Source organism: Eptesicus fuscus, chromosome 11, assembly GCF_027574615.1.
Source record: "Eptesicus fuscus isolate TK198812 chromosome 11, DD_ASM_mEF_20220401, whole genome shotgun sequence".
NCBI lineage: Eukaryota > Metazoa > Chordata > Mammalia > Chiroptera > Vespertilionidae > Eptesicus > Eptesicus fuscus.
Genome location: NC_072483.1, coordinates 5,728,511 through 5,744,538, shown reverse-complemented (window position 1 = coordinate 5,744,538; position 16,028 = coordinate 5,728,511). Strand labels below are relative to the sequence as shown.

At 37.8% G+C, this 16,028-nt stretch overlaps 1 long non-coding RNA gene across 2 annotated transcripts in view; it reads right to left on the bottom strand.

Annotated features, from left to right (window-relative positions):
• LOC114228960 (uncharacterized) overlaps positions 1-16,028 on the bottom strand; it is a 37,087-nt gene that overhangs the window by 9,479 nt on the left and 11,580 nt on the right. The window contains exon 1 of one of the 2 annotated variants that reach the window (XR_003615062.2): positions 11,510-11,592. The exons of the other annotated variant lie outside the window; for it this stretch is intronic. This is a non-coding gene — a long non-coding RNA (uncharacterized LOC114228960). Of the gene's footprint in view, positions 1-11,509; positions 11,593-16,028 lie in introns of those variants that run through there. 2 annotated transcript variants of the gene reach the window in all.

The following is a 16,028-nucleotide window of genomic DNA, read 5'->3' as shown; positions in this document are numbered from 1 at the left end:
GTGGGGGGTGCTCAGCCCTCAAACGCAGGCTGCCTTGGGCCAAGGCTGAAGCCCCAATGGCTGCCTCAGCCCTCACAGCCCCAACTTCATCCAGAAGGTTATCCGGCTGGTTGTCCAGAAGGTCGTCCAGATGGTCGTTCTGCTGTTCGGTCTAATTAGCATATTAGCTCTTTATTATACAGGATGATAAATAGTGCTCATAAAAGGATTTATTAAATCAGAAATTTATTAAATTAATTATTTACCTTGTGATATTTGGAGAAATTTGCCATGTAATAATTAGTCATCTATGCATTGAGTCTATGAATTTATATTATCAACTATCACAAAATAATGTCTATACTCATTGAATTACTTGATTTTACCTTGTAGATTGCTTCTTTGTGGCTTCTATTTCTCAGTGAGAAAATCCAAGTAAATGCAGACATGATTTTAAATTTGTGTTATTTTGGAAATGGGGGTAAATATCAGTAGAAATCTGTATCGAGTTTTTTTCTTTTGCAATTTTCATGTATTTATTTGTTGATTTCTTTATCACACATTTATTGAGATATTCCCAGAACAAGTAAGAAGTGTAGTGATTGCCGAAACCGGTTTGGCTCAGTGGATAGAGCATCGGACTGTGGACTGAAAGGTCCCAGGTTCGAATCCGGTCAAGGGCATGTACATTGGTTGCGGGCACATCCCTGGTGGGGGTTGTGCAGGAGGTTTCTAGCTTTCTATCCCTCTCCCTTCCTCTCTGTAAAAAAAATCAATAAAATATTTAAAAAAAAAGTGTAGTGACTACCAATGGGAGCCAAGCAGTAGGAGTGATCACAATTCACAGTGACCTGCTCAGCAGAAAAACCCAATAGAATTCACCACTAAAGAAATTATTGGCCTTGCTCTGGAGATGTATCAGCAAAAATATTACTACAAGAGATGTCTGAGATTTTACTGCCTATGTTTTCTTCTGGGGTTTTTATTGTTTCATTGCTTGCATTTGAGTCCTTTATTCATTTTGAGTTTATTTTTGTGTATAGTATAAGTTGGTGATGTACTTTAATTTCTTTGCATGTACCTGTCCAGTTTTCCCAATACCATTTATTGAAGACAGTGTCTTTACTCCATGTATGCTCTTGCCTCCCTTGTCAAATATTAATTGACCATAGAGATGTGGGTTGATGTCTGGGCTCTCTGTTTTGTTCCATTGATCTATATGCCTGTTCTTATGCCAGTACCTGGCAGTTTTTATTACAATAGCTTTGCAGTTTAGTTTGATATCAGGTATTGTGATTCTTCCAACTTTTTTCTTTTTTCTCAAGATTGCTGAGGTTATTCAAGTTATTTTTTGGTTCCATATAACTTATTGGAATATTTGTTGTAGATCTGTGAAATGGGACTACATCAAACTAAAAAGCATGTGCACAGCAAAGGAAACTATAACAAAATAAGGGAACCCATGGGATGGATACCCATATTTGTCAATGAGACATCTAATAAAGGGTTAATTTCCAAAACATATAAATAACTTATAAAAGTCAACCCCAGGAAAAAAAAAATTACCTATTAAAAATGGGCAAAAAACCTGAATAGACACTTCTCCAAAGAGGACATACAGATGGCCAATAGACATATGAAAAATGCTCAATGTGACTAATCATTAAGATGCACATTTAACCCACAATGAAATATCACCTCAAACCTGTCTGATTAACTACCATCAATAATTCAACAAACAAGTGCTGGCAAGGATGGGGAAAAAAGATAATGGGAATGCAGACTAGTGCAGCCACTGTGGAAAACATTATAAACTTTCCCCAAAAAGTTAAGAATGAAACTGCCTTTTGACACAGTGTACAACTCCTGGGGATATATGCTAAGAATCCCAAAACACCAATCAGAAAGAACATGTATACCCCTATGTTCATAACAGCATTATTTACAACTAGAGTCCCAGTGCATGGATTTGTGCACCATTGGGGTCTCTCAGCCTGGCCTGTGCCCTCTAGTAATTCAGGACCCCTCAGGGGATGTGGGACTGCCAGTTTCGCCTGATCCCCGCAGGCCAGGGAATTGGGCCGAAACCAGCAGTTCGACATCCCCCGAGGGATGTAGTAGTGTGTGAAAGGGGAGGAGCCTGAGCCCAGGCTGGGTGCCACACCATTCTCACTCATCCCAGTCCCTCTGCACCCACTGCTGCTGCCGCTCGGTAGATAGCTCTGCCATGGAGGCAAGAGAGGCTTGCGCCACCACAGCTGTGCTCACCAGCCATGAGCCCGGTGTCTGGCAACTATTTGTCAGCTGAGCTGAACGGTGCTCCCATTGTGGGAGCGCACTGACCACCAGGGGCCAGCTCCTGTGTTGAGTGTCTGCCCCCTGGTGGTCAGTGCACATCATAGCTACTGGCCAGTCGTTCGGTAGTCTGGTCACTTAGACTTTTACATATATAGATAGCCAATATCTATAAACAGCTCAGAAGAGTAGATTAAAAAAACAACAACACAGTGGTACATTTACACAATGGAATGCTACAAGGGTATAAGAAAGAAGCAACTATTACTTTCTCAATAGCATGGATGGACCTGGAGATTATTATGCTAAGCAAAATAAACCAGACAGAGAAAGAGAAATACAGTATGATCTCACTTATATGTGGAATCTAATGAACAAAATAAACTTACAAAATAGAACCAGAGGTCCCTGGCCAGGTGGCTCAGTTGGTTGAATTGTCATCCCATACACCAAAAGGTCTGGAGTTCAATCCTTAGTTGGGTCATGTACAGGAGGCAACCAATTGTTTCTCTCATATCAAAGTCTCTCTCTCTCTCTCTCTCTCTCTCTCTCTCTCTCTCTCTCTCTCTCTCTCTCTCTCTCTTGTTTCCCTCCCTGTCTCTCTAAAAATCAATGAAAACATAACCTTGGGTGAGGATTTTTAAGAAAAAAAGAACCAGAAACACGGATACATGGAACAGACTGACAGAGGTTAGAGGGGAGGTGGATGGGGGAGACTAGATGAGAGAAGGTTAAGAGATTAGCCAGAGAACATATATGCATAGCCCATGGACACAGACAACAGTGTGGTGACTGCCAGAGGCAGCGGGGGTGGGTGTTGGGGGGAGGAGGAAAAGGGGGAGAAAATGAGGGACATCTGTAATAGTGTCAACAATAAATAAAATAAAATTATTGTTAAACTGTAAAAATAAAACACAAAACAAGACAACAACAACAAAAAAAAAGAAAAGAAATTATTAGCCGACATAGCTGCCATGGACCACCTGTGTATTTCAATGCTTCTCACTCCACAGGTGTTGGCATAGACTGGAGTAAACCACCTGAGTGTCTCCCTGCCTCTTTCTTCCACCTGCTTATGGACCAGAACCACACTAGCAGCCCACTCAGGCCTCTGTAGCTGTGAGTGCAAGAAACTACCCTGGACCGCTGAAGCTGACCCGCCACCATGTCCATGTTCTTCCCTAACCCCTCTAGCTCTGCACTAGCATGCTTCCAGATGGACGCCCTTCACTGGCCTCTGCTGAAGTGTGTCCTCCAGGAAGAATTATACACATCCATAAAAGAGCAGGCTGACAGCCTGGGCTCCCACAACCTGCCTGTGGTTCTCGATCAATCCCTGTCATCTATCACTGGCGTGCACAATCTCATTCACCTGTAACTAGTCCCAACCAGTGCACATATCCACCCCCAGTCTGATCTACTCACTGGCCTCCACTGCAGTGTGGTTAGATGGGAGAAGATTGTGCAGTCACCGGAAAGCACATTTACAGCCCAGGCCCTTGTAGCTGCCAGTGAGACCCTAGGGGGCCCTGGTCCTTGGTGTCTGTCTTGACCAGCATCACTGCATGTGTGTTTGCAACTTGCACCTGCACTGCATAGAAACCTGCAGCTGGCCCTCATGGCTGAGTGTGTGCACATCTGGAGCTCCAACCAGCACCATTTCATGGTTCTTAGCTATTGGACTTACAGACAGCATTGAAGACCCCAGCATCCTTGCAGCCACAGTAGAACCTACCCAGTACTCACCACAAACCACACAATGTCATTGCCATCAGAAGCCCATATTTGATGCCCTGCACTACTAGACCAAGAGTCAAAGCCCACACTAGCATGCCTCTGCTTGCAGGTGAAAGTTTATAATTATTAATGTCAGTTCATGAAACTCTGGAGGAGATAATTGTTTCTTCAAACTTTATAACTGAAGATACCTAAGCAATTGTTCAGGAATCATGAAGAATCAGGGATACCTGACTTCACCAAGGAATGCAGTAAACCTCTAGCAACTAGCTCCAAACAAATGGAGATGCTGGTATTAACTGATAAAGTGCATAAAATAAATTATTCTAAAGATGTTCAGAGAGCTACAATAAAACACAGATAAACGATTTAATGATATCAGAAAAATAATATAAAATGAGAAGTTCAGCAAAGAAATACAAACAACCAAAAAGAAGCAAACAAAAATTCTGAGGCTAAATAATTCAGTGAATGAAATGAAAAATGCAACAGAGAGCATTAACGATAGAGTAGTGCAGATTTTTTTAAAAAATCAATGAAAAATAGGATAGAAACCATGAAATAACCCAGTCAGAGAAGAAAATTAAGAACGAAAAAGTGTGAAGAAAATCTAAATGATCTATGGAAATTGTAAAAGATAAATAAATAAAACAAAAACTAAACCATGGGAATTCTAGGAAAAGAAGAGAGGAAGAAGGGGGCAGAAACTTATGTTTACATAAATAAATAAGGCTGAGAACTTCCCAAATATGGGGTGAGATTAGAAAATCTAAGTTCATGAAGGTATAGGTCACACCATGAGTTCAATCCAAAATGATCTTCTCCATAACTCATTAAAATAAAACTGTCTAAAAACAAAGACAAGAAAATAATTTTGAAAATAGCAAGGAAAAAAATTGCTCATGCAAGATATTTTAAAAATCTCTGTGTTTCTCAGTAGAAAACTTGCCCGATGGAAGAGAATTGGATGATGTATTCAAAGTACTGAAAGAAAGTGCCAATCAAGAATACATTAGGTTAATATTCAAAACTGAATGTGAGATAAAGACTTTCCATAACAAACGAAACTGAAGGAATTCATCGCTGCCAAAACTGTCATACGTTTAATGCTAAAAAGAGTTCTTAAAGCTGAAATAAAAGGATGCTAATAGATATTATAAAAAAACACACATCATACTTGTAAAAGTAAGCACATATTTAGATTCAGAATACTCTAATAGTGTTATATGATGGTATGTTAAAATACTTAAGCCTAGTAAAGATTAAAGAATAAAAGTATTAAAATACCTATTGATACATTTGATAATGGATACACAATATAAGATCATGCAAATTGTAACATTAAAAACATAAAAGTTTCTGCCAATTACTCCATATTGAAGCTATTTGACATTTTTTCGCCTCTTTATTTTGTCAATAGATATGCACTGAAAAGCTTAACCTCGTTCTTTAAAATTCTGGGTCTCTGTCGCTGTTTCTTTTGTTTTTTATATATATATATATTGACTTCAGAGAGGAAGGGAGAGGGAGAGAGAGATAGAAAGAGAGAAATAGAGAGAGAATGATGAGAAAGAATCATTGATCAACTGCCTCCTTCATGTCCCCCACTGGGGATTGAGCCAGTAACCCTGGCATGTGCCCTGACTAGGAATCAAACTGTGACCTCCTAATGCATAGGTTGATGCTCAAACACTGAGCCATGCCAGCCAGGCTCTTTGACATGGTTTCTGTGAGTTTATTGAATCTGGTACCTTATATGTACTATACTTTAGTTCCTGAAAAACATGTTGGCTGTATTTTAATACTGTAAACTTATGCAAAGCAGATGACAGATATTAGACAATTAAAAATAATTTTTGAATATGTGATTGAATAAACAAACACACTAATAAGTGATTGAGTAATAAAAATTATAAAAGATAGAGGAGGGAAGGAAAAACCTTTTGTATATAATCAAAGTCAAATTATTATCTATGTACAATAGAATATATATATATATATATATGTGCAATACAACCTGTAATAATAAAAGCATAATATGTTTATTAGACTGGATGTCCTTCCAGACAACCTTCTGGAATAAGCCAGGTAAGCCAGGGTCCTGGGTGCCAGAGGGAAGCTGGTGCCGGCAGCTGGGAGAAGGAAGACCTACTCTTGCATGAATTTCATGCATTGGGCCTCTAGTAAGTTTACAATGTTTTATGTAATACTTCAGTAACCAGGAAGTAAAAATCCTACAGTAGATTCACAAAGATAGAGATTCAAATCGTAACACTACAAAAAATTATGGATTCATGAAGTAAGGCCACAAGAGAAGAATAGACCAACAAAACTACAAACAACTAGAAAATAATAAGATTATAGTAGTAAGTCCTTACCTAACAATAATTACTTTAAATGTGAATGTATTATTTTTTAATCAAAAGGCATAGAGTATTGGGTCTGCAAGAGACTAATTTCAGCTTTAAGGACACACATAGGCACAAAGTGAAAGCATAGGAAATGTATTCCATGCAAGTGTAAAGCAAAATAGACTAGGGATACCTTTATGATGTCAGAAAAATAAGTTTAAGCCAAAAAAGTGTTAATAAGAGATAAAAAAGTCATTATAAAAGGATTAATTCATAAAGATAATATAACAATTATAAATATATACAGACTCAACATTGAAGCACATAAATATAAAAAAATGCTAACAGATCAGAAGGAAGAAATAGACAACAATACAGTAATAGTGGTGGACTTCAATACCTGACTTTCATAAATAAATAGATCATCCAGACAGAAAATCACTGCAAAAATGTGGGACGTAAACCATACTTTTAGTTCAAATAAACCTAGCAGACTTATACAGAGCAATTTCTCCACCAGAGTCCAAACACAAATGTCTCACAAGTGTACACAGAATAGACTTCAGGATGAATCATAGGATAGGTCACAAAACAAATTTTAGCAAATTTGAAAAGATTGAAATTCACACTCTCTTTTGACCAAAATGGTATACAATTAGAAATAAATAATAGAAGAAAAACAGAAAATTCACAATACATGCAATTAACAACACACTCCTGAACAACCAATTGGTCAAAAAAGAAATTAAAAGGGAAATATAACAAAAGTATTGAAACAAGCAAAATGGAAACACAACTTAGTATAACAGGGAGATGATATAAAAGTAATTTTAAGAGCAAAGTTAATAACAAGAAATATATACATTAATAATAATCACCTCATGTAAACAACCTAACTATATACCTCAAGGAGCTAGAAAAACAATAAAGCAGAAAGTTAGCAGAAGGGTGTAAATAAAAAAGGCCAGATCAGAAATAAATAAAAATAGACACACACACACAAAAACAAACAACAACATATAAAATTAACAAAAATAAGAGCTGAGGTTTTGTTTTATTTTCTTGTGAAAATATACATTGACAAATCTTTAGCTAGACTAAGGAAAAAAAAGATCCAATAAGTAAAATAACAAGAGATATTACAACTGATACCACAGAAATACAAAGGATCATAAGAGAATAATATGAATACTTTTACCCTAACAAATTGCATAACCAAGAAGAAATGGGCCAGCTCCTGCAATCATGCAACCTCCCAAAACTGAATTAGAAAGAATAGAAAATATGAATAGATCAATTATAAGGAAATTGAATCAGGAATCAAAAATCTCCCAACACAATAAATGTGCAAGACTGCATGGTTTCAATGGTGAATTGTCCCAAACATTTAAAGAATGGATGAGAAGCCTACTCAAACTCTTAAGAGGAGGGAATACTCCCAAACTAATTTTACAAAGCCAGCAGTACCTGACCCCAAAGCCAGATAAGAACACAAGAAGATAAAATTACAGGCTAATCTCCTGATGAACATAGTTCTAAAACTTCTCAACAAATTATTAGCAAACTAAATTCAACAACACATTTAAAGGCTCATACACTATGATCAAGTGGGATTTATTCTTGGTATGTAAGGATGTTGCAATATCCTATCTAATAAAAAGGGAGTATGCAAATTGACTGTCACTCTGCCACAAAGATGACATCGCCCATAGCCACAAGATGGTGGTGCCCAGTCCTCTAAGCCCCGCTGCAGTCCCCCAGTTCTGGGGGAGCTGCCAATGAGAGTGGGCAGCATGACTGGCCGCGGCAATGAGGCAAGCATTCCACCCTGGCTGTGGAGGGCCTCTGGTCAGGGAGGGCAGTTGGGGGCCATGAGGCCAGCAGGGGAGGGCATTTGGGGGCAATCAGGTCAGCACGGGGGGCAGTTAGGGATGAGCAGGCCGGCAGGCAGTGTGGTCAGGGGTGATCGGGAAGGCATGCAGGTGAGCAGTTAGGAGCCAGTGGTCCCGGATTGCAAGAGGGATGTCCGACTGCCGGTTTATGCCCGATCCCACAGGGACATCCCCTGCAGTTGGACATCCCCTGAGGGGTCTCAGATTGAAGAGGGTGCAGGCTGGGCTGAGGGACACCCCCCCATGCACGAATTTTGTGCACTGGGCCACTAGTATACAAATAAGTAATTGCAATCTGCCATATTGATAGAATAGAAGATAAAAATAATCCAATAACCACAACAGATGTAGATAAAGCACTTGACAAAATAAAATATCCTTTACAAATGAAAACATACAACAAATTGTGTATATAAGGATAATTCCTTAAGGTACCAACAGTCATATACAAAGATACACAGTACTTAATGATGAAATTTTTCACTCTAAAATTAGGAACTAGAAACAAATGCATATTTTCACCAATCTTATTCAACAAAATACTTATTCAGAGCAATAAGGCAAAAAATAAATAAATAAAAGGCATCCAAATAGAAAAGAAAAAAAAAAGTAAAATTGCCTTTATTTGAAGATGACATGGTCTTGTATATAAATAAATTCAAAAGGCTTCACCAAAAGATGGTAAGAACTGGTTTACAAATTCAGTAAAGTTGCAGGATACAAAAACAACATTCAGAGATTAGTTGCATTTCTATAACTAACAATAAGACATCTGAAAAAAATAATCAACTCCATTCTAAATAGCATCAAATACAATGAAATACTTAGAAATAAAATTATCAAGAATCAAAGGGGTGAAAGATCTATACATTGTAAACTGGAATATTTTAATGAAAGCAGTTGAAGAAGACAAACAAATAGAAAGTATTTCATGTTCATGGGTCAGAAAAAATTAATATTGTTAAGTTGTCTGTTCTACTCAAAGCCATCTATAGATTCAGTTCAATCCCTATTAAAATACCAACAGGTTTTTTTTCACAGAAATAGAAATCCTAAACTTTGTATAAAAACCACAAAAGACGTCAACTAGCTAAAACAACACTGAGAAAGAACAAACTAGACATATCACTTCTCCTGAATTCAGACTATGCTACAAAGTTATAGTTATCTAAAAAGTGTGATCCTGCATAAAAATAGACCACAGCCCACTGGGGCAGAAGAGAGAGAGCCCATAAATGAACCCACACATTTATGGTCAACAGATACTTGACAAGGGAGCTAAGAATACTCAAAAGAATAATCTTTTTAAGTCATGGTGCTTCAAAAACTGAATAACCACATGCAAAAAAATGAAATTGGACCCCTATTTAAATTAACTTGCGTGGATTAAAGACTTAAACATAAAGTGAATACAACATAGGGGCAAACCTCTTTTGTACTGGTCTTGTCAGCAACTTTTTGGACATGACACCAAAAGCACAAGCAACAAAAGGACATAAACACACAAAATTATTTGACTGTCAAGTATTAGGAAATGTTATCATTTGTTATAACATAGATCTACCATCAAAAAATGTCATCAAAGTGTGTTAAATCGACACATTGTATATCTTAAAATTACACAATGTTATATGCCAATTATATTTCAACTAGAGGCCTGGTGCATAAAAATTCATGCACTGGAGGGGGGGGTCCCTCAGCTCGGCCTGCCCCCTCTCACAGTCTGGGAGCCCTCAGGGGCGGAAGGCTACCCTGCGATCAGGGGAAGGCTATGCTCCCATCACACCTCTGATGCTGCCACTGCCAACAGTGCAAGCCTCGGCCGGCCCTGGTTACCTGAGACTCTGGCGGCCCTGGGTGGCTGAGCAACCGCCATCCAAGGCTTGCCTGCACCTTGGGCCGGCCCTGGGTGGCTGGGGGGCTGAGGACAGGTCCAGCTGCACCGTGCGCCTGCTGCCCCCCTCGCTGGGCTGAAAGGACTGGGGGACTCCAACTTGGCTGAGGGGACTGGGAGCCACCATCTGTGTGATGGCATGACAGTCAATTTGCATATTTCCTCTTTATTAGATAGGATAATCTGGGAAATGGTAGCAATATTATTTCTACACCACAAAATGTCATTTTGTGTACCACAATGATTTTAAATATTTCTTTTATATCATAGGTTCTTACCAATTACAAAAAAGCTTTCCCTGCTCCTCTCTGTTCTCTTCTTTATTTCTCTATCTAGCTCATCTCCTTTCTCTCCCTTTTGGTACATGTAATGCTACATTAGGAATTTCCAAAGTGATAATTGAATAGGCCTTGTTTTTGTAAACAAATAGAAAATCTATTTTCAGTCATTGCTGTGTCAGCAAGGTGAGACAGTTATTTGTTCATTCAGTCAAAAATGGTTACCAAGCCTCTCACTGTGCCAGCCACTCTCCTGAAAAAACGAACCCTGAATTAATGGTTATAGACATAAACCCCAAATTAACCTGGACATGTAAAAGAACTTTATTTAGCCATGGGGGAAAAAAGCATAATATAATGACTTGACTTAACTCTCTCAAAATATTTAAAGGAAAACTTGAAAAATAGAAATATCAAAGGCACATATATTTGAAATGGTATGATTTAAACAACTGAATAAAATATCTTATGAATTTTATAACTTACCCAGAACATTTGGACACACATATATGCACACACACACACACACACACACACACACACACATGCATACACACACCATGCATTTAGAATCAATAGGTATGGTACAGATGTTCATAAAGTAGGCCACGCACATACCATAAGAGTGAATTATGCTCCTCCTGCAGTTTATGCCATCAGCTCTTGGAATTTTTAGAGAAATAAGAATGTTTGTAAAGCCGGACACAGTAAGCTTTAGTGAGAAGTTGTGTACAACTCTGATTGCTTATATGTTTTAGTTCCTCCTTGCTGACCTCATGTCTAATATGGCCATTTTTGGAGCTAAAACATCATACTGCAAGACAGGTTTTAATGTCAGGAAAGCCTGAATTCAAACCTGGTTCCACCATTTATTTGCTGTGCAACAAATTATCTAAGTTGTCTGCATCTCAATATTTGTCTTCCAAAAAATGTTTTTAATATCTTCCTTATAAGCTTGTTGTATTAATTATATTTTACATAAAGAAAGAGGGTGGCACAAAATAAATTATAGCAATTCTTGTTGTTATTGGTGTTATTCTGAAATATTTATCTAAAATAATATTATGTGTTCTCTTCACTTACCTCTCTTAGGTAATATCAAGTGTCTGAAATATTGTCAAGAAAGGGTGGAAAATGGGTCATTCTAGAGCAAATGGGTGATCATTGTGTCCTTCAATTACAGATGTTCTCAAAGTGTGGTCCTCAGAGCTGCCATGTTTGCATCATCTATGAGCTTGTTAGAAATGCAAATTCATGAGTTGTACCCCACACATCAGAGTCTGGTGACCCTTATGCACAGTGATGTTTGGGAACAACTGCTCTGCACTACCACTTATGCTTTTTGCCCATATAGTCTTTTCCCTCTTACTTTTTCAAACCTTTCAGTGTTCAACTTTTCTTCTATATCAGGGAACATGATATAGAAGCCAAGTCACAACTGAATTAACAACTTTTCCACTCACGGCTCAATGCACTCTAATCTCAGGGTGTTCACTCAAAGCTTCTCCTCTCCTCCACCCCTACTCCCTGTAGAAGGACGTATTCTAATAAAATCAAGGATCTGGGAAAATTCAGTGACCACTCCTTGAAGAGTTCTCATTGTATGGAAGCAGGTTTAGAAGGAGTTAGAATTCTCTTCTTGAAATCCATCTCTATCTTTTATGTTTTACATTCTTTTAAAGTTAGAAGGTCAGGTATGCCAAGGGAACTCTTGCTGGAGGCTGGAAATAATTGGGTAAGGAATAGTGAGGCTTGCCCCTTGTCTTGTAGAAAGCTCATATGCATCTGTAGGAATAATAAGAATAAATCCTTGGTGATAATAATTATATGTCTAAATGTTGGGCTCTGATATCTACCCCATTGACTATACCCAAAACCCTCTAAAGCTCTATTTTACAAATGAGAAAAGTGATGTTTAAATGTCTTTCTCAAAGCCATTCCATAAGTTAATTGTGAGACCAAGATCATTTCCTGTACATCCTAATGCCAGGGCTCATGCTCAAGTGACTCTAGAAACAAGTTACTGGATACTTACCTATTTACTTTCATGGGGCAACATAGTGGGTGGCACTAGCAGATAATTCATAAGAAAGCAACTCATGCCTGGTTATCCTTTATAACTTGGAGTTTAAAAGATTAAAAAATAGCCCTGACCAGTTTGGCTCAGTGGATAGAGTGTCGGCCTGCAGACTGAAGGGTCCCAGGTTCGAATCCGGTCAAGGGCACGTACCTTGGTTGCGGGCACATCCCCATTAAGGGGTGTGCAGGAGGCAGCCGATTGATGTTTCTCTCTCATCGATGTTTCTAACTCTCTGTCCCTTTCCCTTCCTCTCTGTAAAACATCAATAAAATATATTTAAAAATATTAAAAAATAATAGCACAATTCATTTTCTATAGTGATCATATTCAACAGGAGTTTAGATATATATTTGGGCCAAATAGTGAAGGATATACATTTGCTTAGTATCTGCAGGATCCATGAGTAATTGTTGAGAAATAATTTTTTTGGGCTCTGATATTTGGGGGGTTAACTATAATTTATACCCTGATACATAGTATAATTATTACTATAATTTAGTGCTTTTTATTGATTTCATCCAGAAGAAAGTGAAACACTGGATGTTAATTGCTTTGTTAATGTTGCTGTTATTGCTGGTGTTTCATTTTTAATGTAATGTTCTAGAGCATTTCAAACACAGTTTGGCCATTTTATGAATATTAAGACCATTAGTCAGTCATAAGCTCTTGTGATTTTCCAAATAACTTCATCTGCCATAAGAATATAATATCTTTTCTAAAAAGTTCATTTAACTTTAATATGAATTTCTAATTCAATGATGAATAAATAACAGCCATCAATTATTTATAAGAAATGTATTCAAAATTATAGAAATTGTGATACTAATATCTGGTACATTGCTTTTATTCCAAAAGTCAAGTTATTTCAGAAAACTAAATCACTGGTCCAGATGTGACACTTATAATCTAAGGCAATTTCAACAATTAAGGAAATTTTTCCAAATGTGTATTAAAGACTAGATTCCTCCACATTAATAGCAGACTGTGCTGACTCACCGCTTGTGCATCAGTCATTAAATTATTTTTGAGTATGTGCTTGAGGACAAATTCTCTTGAGAAGAGATACTTTCATTACTGATCACATCATTCCTCCACATCCCCAACCACATACTCTTAAAATAGCCTTTTACCCAAACTTTTCCTTCTCCTGATAGCCAATCCGCCAAGTCCCTATGCTCCATGACCTTTTTCTTTAACCCTGCCCTTAAATGTCTCAGTTCAGTCTCTGCCTCAAAAGACTGAGCTCTCCACAACTTATCTCTTTCTTGTCCAAACTGTTCTATGGTTATTATTTTCCAGATGCACTTTTGCAGCTTATACTCTTTTTTGTCATTATGCTGATAAGGTGATTCAAAATTTTTAGGTTTTCCCTTATGAGAAAAAAATACAAATTTATTCCAAAAATTCCAAATGGTAAGGTTCATTATTAATGAGATTCTTCTCCTCATCATGACTTGCTTCTCTACTCAAATCTGTCTTTCTGCCTCTCTTATCCGGCATGGTCATTTCCATCTCAGAAGCATTCCTCATAAATCACTTCACAAACGGTTCTTTCCCTTCTCTCAGTCCATTCAAACCTGTCCCTTTTGTTGGTGAGGAAATGTGATATGAAGTGTGCATACGGGAATGTGTTAACCAGAGATGCAGGTTCAAGTTCCTACTCTGCCATTAGTATCCATAGAACTTCTGTCAAGTTATTGAACAGTGCTGGGCATATGCTCCTAATAACTGTATTGCACAATGACCTATTTCTTTGAGTGGTTGTTGGTTTCACAGATAGAAATGCTGTGTCAACAATGTTCAATCTTTTGTGAAAAATTTTTTTTCTTCTAAAATTTGGTTCCCATCACAATGGGAACAAAAGTCAGACTTGTTTGAAACATTGCACATTGAAGGCATCATGAAACTATACCTATAATTTGTCTTAAGAACAGAACATTCTAATTTGAGGAAGTAATTGTTTTTGGAATAGCATATTAATTATACATTCTGGAAGTCATACTTTATAAAAGATTCAAACAAGCCAAAGTAAGAGGAAATAGTTGGGTGTGCTGATTAAAGTATAAATTATTGGTATTAGAAACACTGTTTTTTATATTGTATTCTACTATCTGTAACAGAGCCCTCAAGCAAGAGTCCTCTGGTATATTCTTAATGTGGCTTCATAGATGTGCAGTGTCTCTCCATCCTAATTCCAAATGTCATGTGAGCTAAGAATTGTCACTACCTTACCTTCTATCCATCAGATCGAGGAAAATAATGTTGGGCATGTGTTTATAAGGGATTGCCAGAATTGCTTAAGATTTAGACAAGGGCTTGATTGAATTGCATGTGTAATCCAGAGACAAAGCCTTTCCGGCCTCTATAAATTTAGTAAAAAAAAAATCAAGGTTTGAAAGCTCCGTGCTCAATTTCTTTTTAAAATGTGCCATGTCCTCTTTCCTGGGAAATCATTGCAGTTACTGGCCCCTTCTCATTTCTGATAGCTTGTCTGCAATGCAATGCTAAGCGTCATCCTGGACTATTATTTTTAACATTATTTTAAAAATATGTCTTTGAAATTTCAATTTATTTTGTCTTCATTATTCACAATATGACTCAGCTTTGGTTTCTAGTAAACCCAAGTGTGAGGAGAAAGAAAAAAAAATAATTGCATGCATTTCCTTTATGTTCAAGATTGAAATGCACCCAGTCTTTCATCACAGCAAAAAATGAATTTTAAAAGTTTAACTAGCTCAACACATAGTAGATTTCTGCTATAGTGCATTCCCCACAGCTTCCTCCTCTCAGTTTCTCCTCCTTGCGCCAACCAAATCCACACCCTGATCTGACCCACGTCCTGTGTTTTTATAAACCCATTCATTTATTCACCACCTGAATGCAGGAAGAATGAGAAACTAGCCCTAAAAAGGGAAGACTGAAATTGGACAAAGGGCTCTCGTGGTGTTGTTAGCAGCACAGTCCTGTGGAAAGAGCGCCCACCACTGAAAGCCACGCACTGCCGTCAGTTTCAGACAGATCTGGGTTTCAGTTCCATCTGTCTGTAACCTTGGGTGAGGTCATTCACATTGCAAAACCTTCATTTCCTCCCGAAAGTAATACAACGTACCTCATGTGGTCATCATGAAGGTTGAATTGTCATGCGTGTAAAATTAGCACACGTTAGGCTCACAGCAATGCACGCCAGTGACAGTGGATGCTTTGCTGCTGCTGCTGTAAGGAAGCCTGACCCAGGGGCGTCACCAGCTACCTCACTGCAAGACTCACTGATAAATAGGACAATAATACTTCAAATTATAATTTTTCTAAAATCTGGTACATAGTATTAATAAACTGTTTAATTCCTTCTAGAAAATAGAAATGAAACTGTTAATGTAAAAAAAGGTGAAAAAATAAGAAAATGTATTTGCAGGTGTGTTTTTTTTGGGGGGGGCGGGTGAGGGTGAGGGGCAGAGCTGTTGTTCATAGACTTGTCAGTGACAGTGACTTTATCTTTATTTTCACATGCAGATACACAGTCTA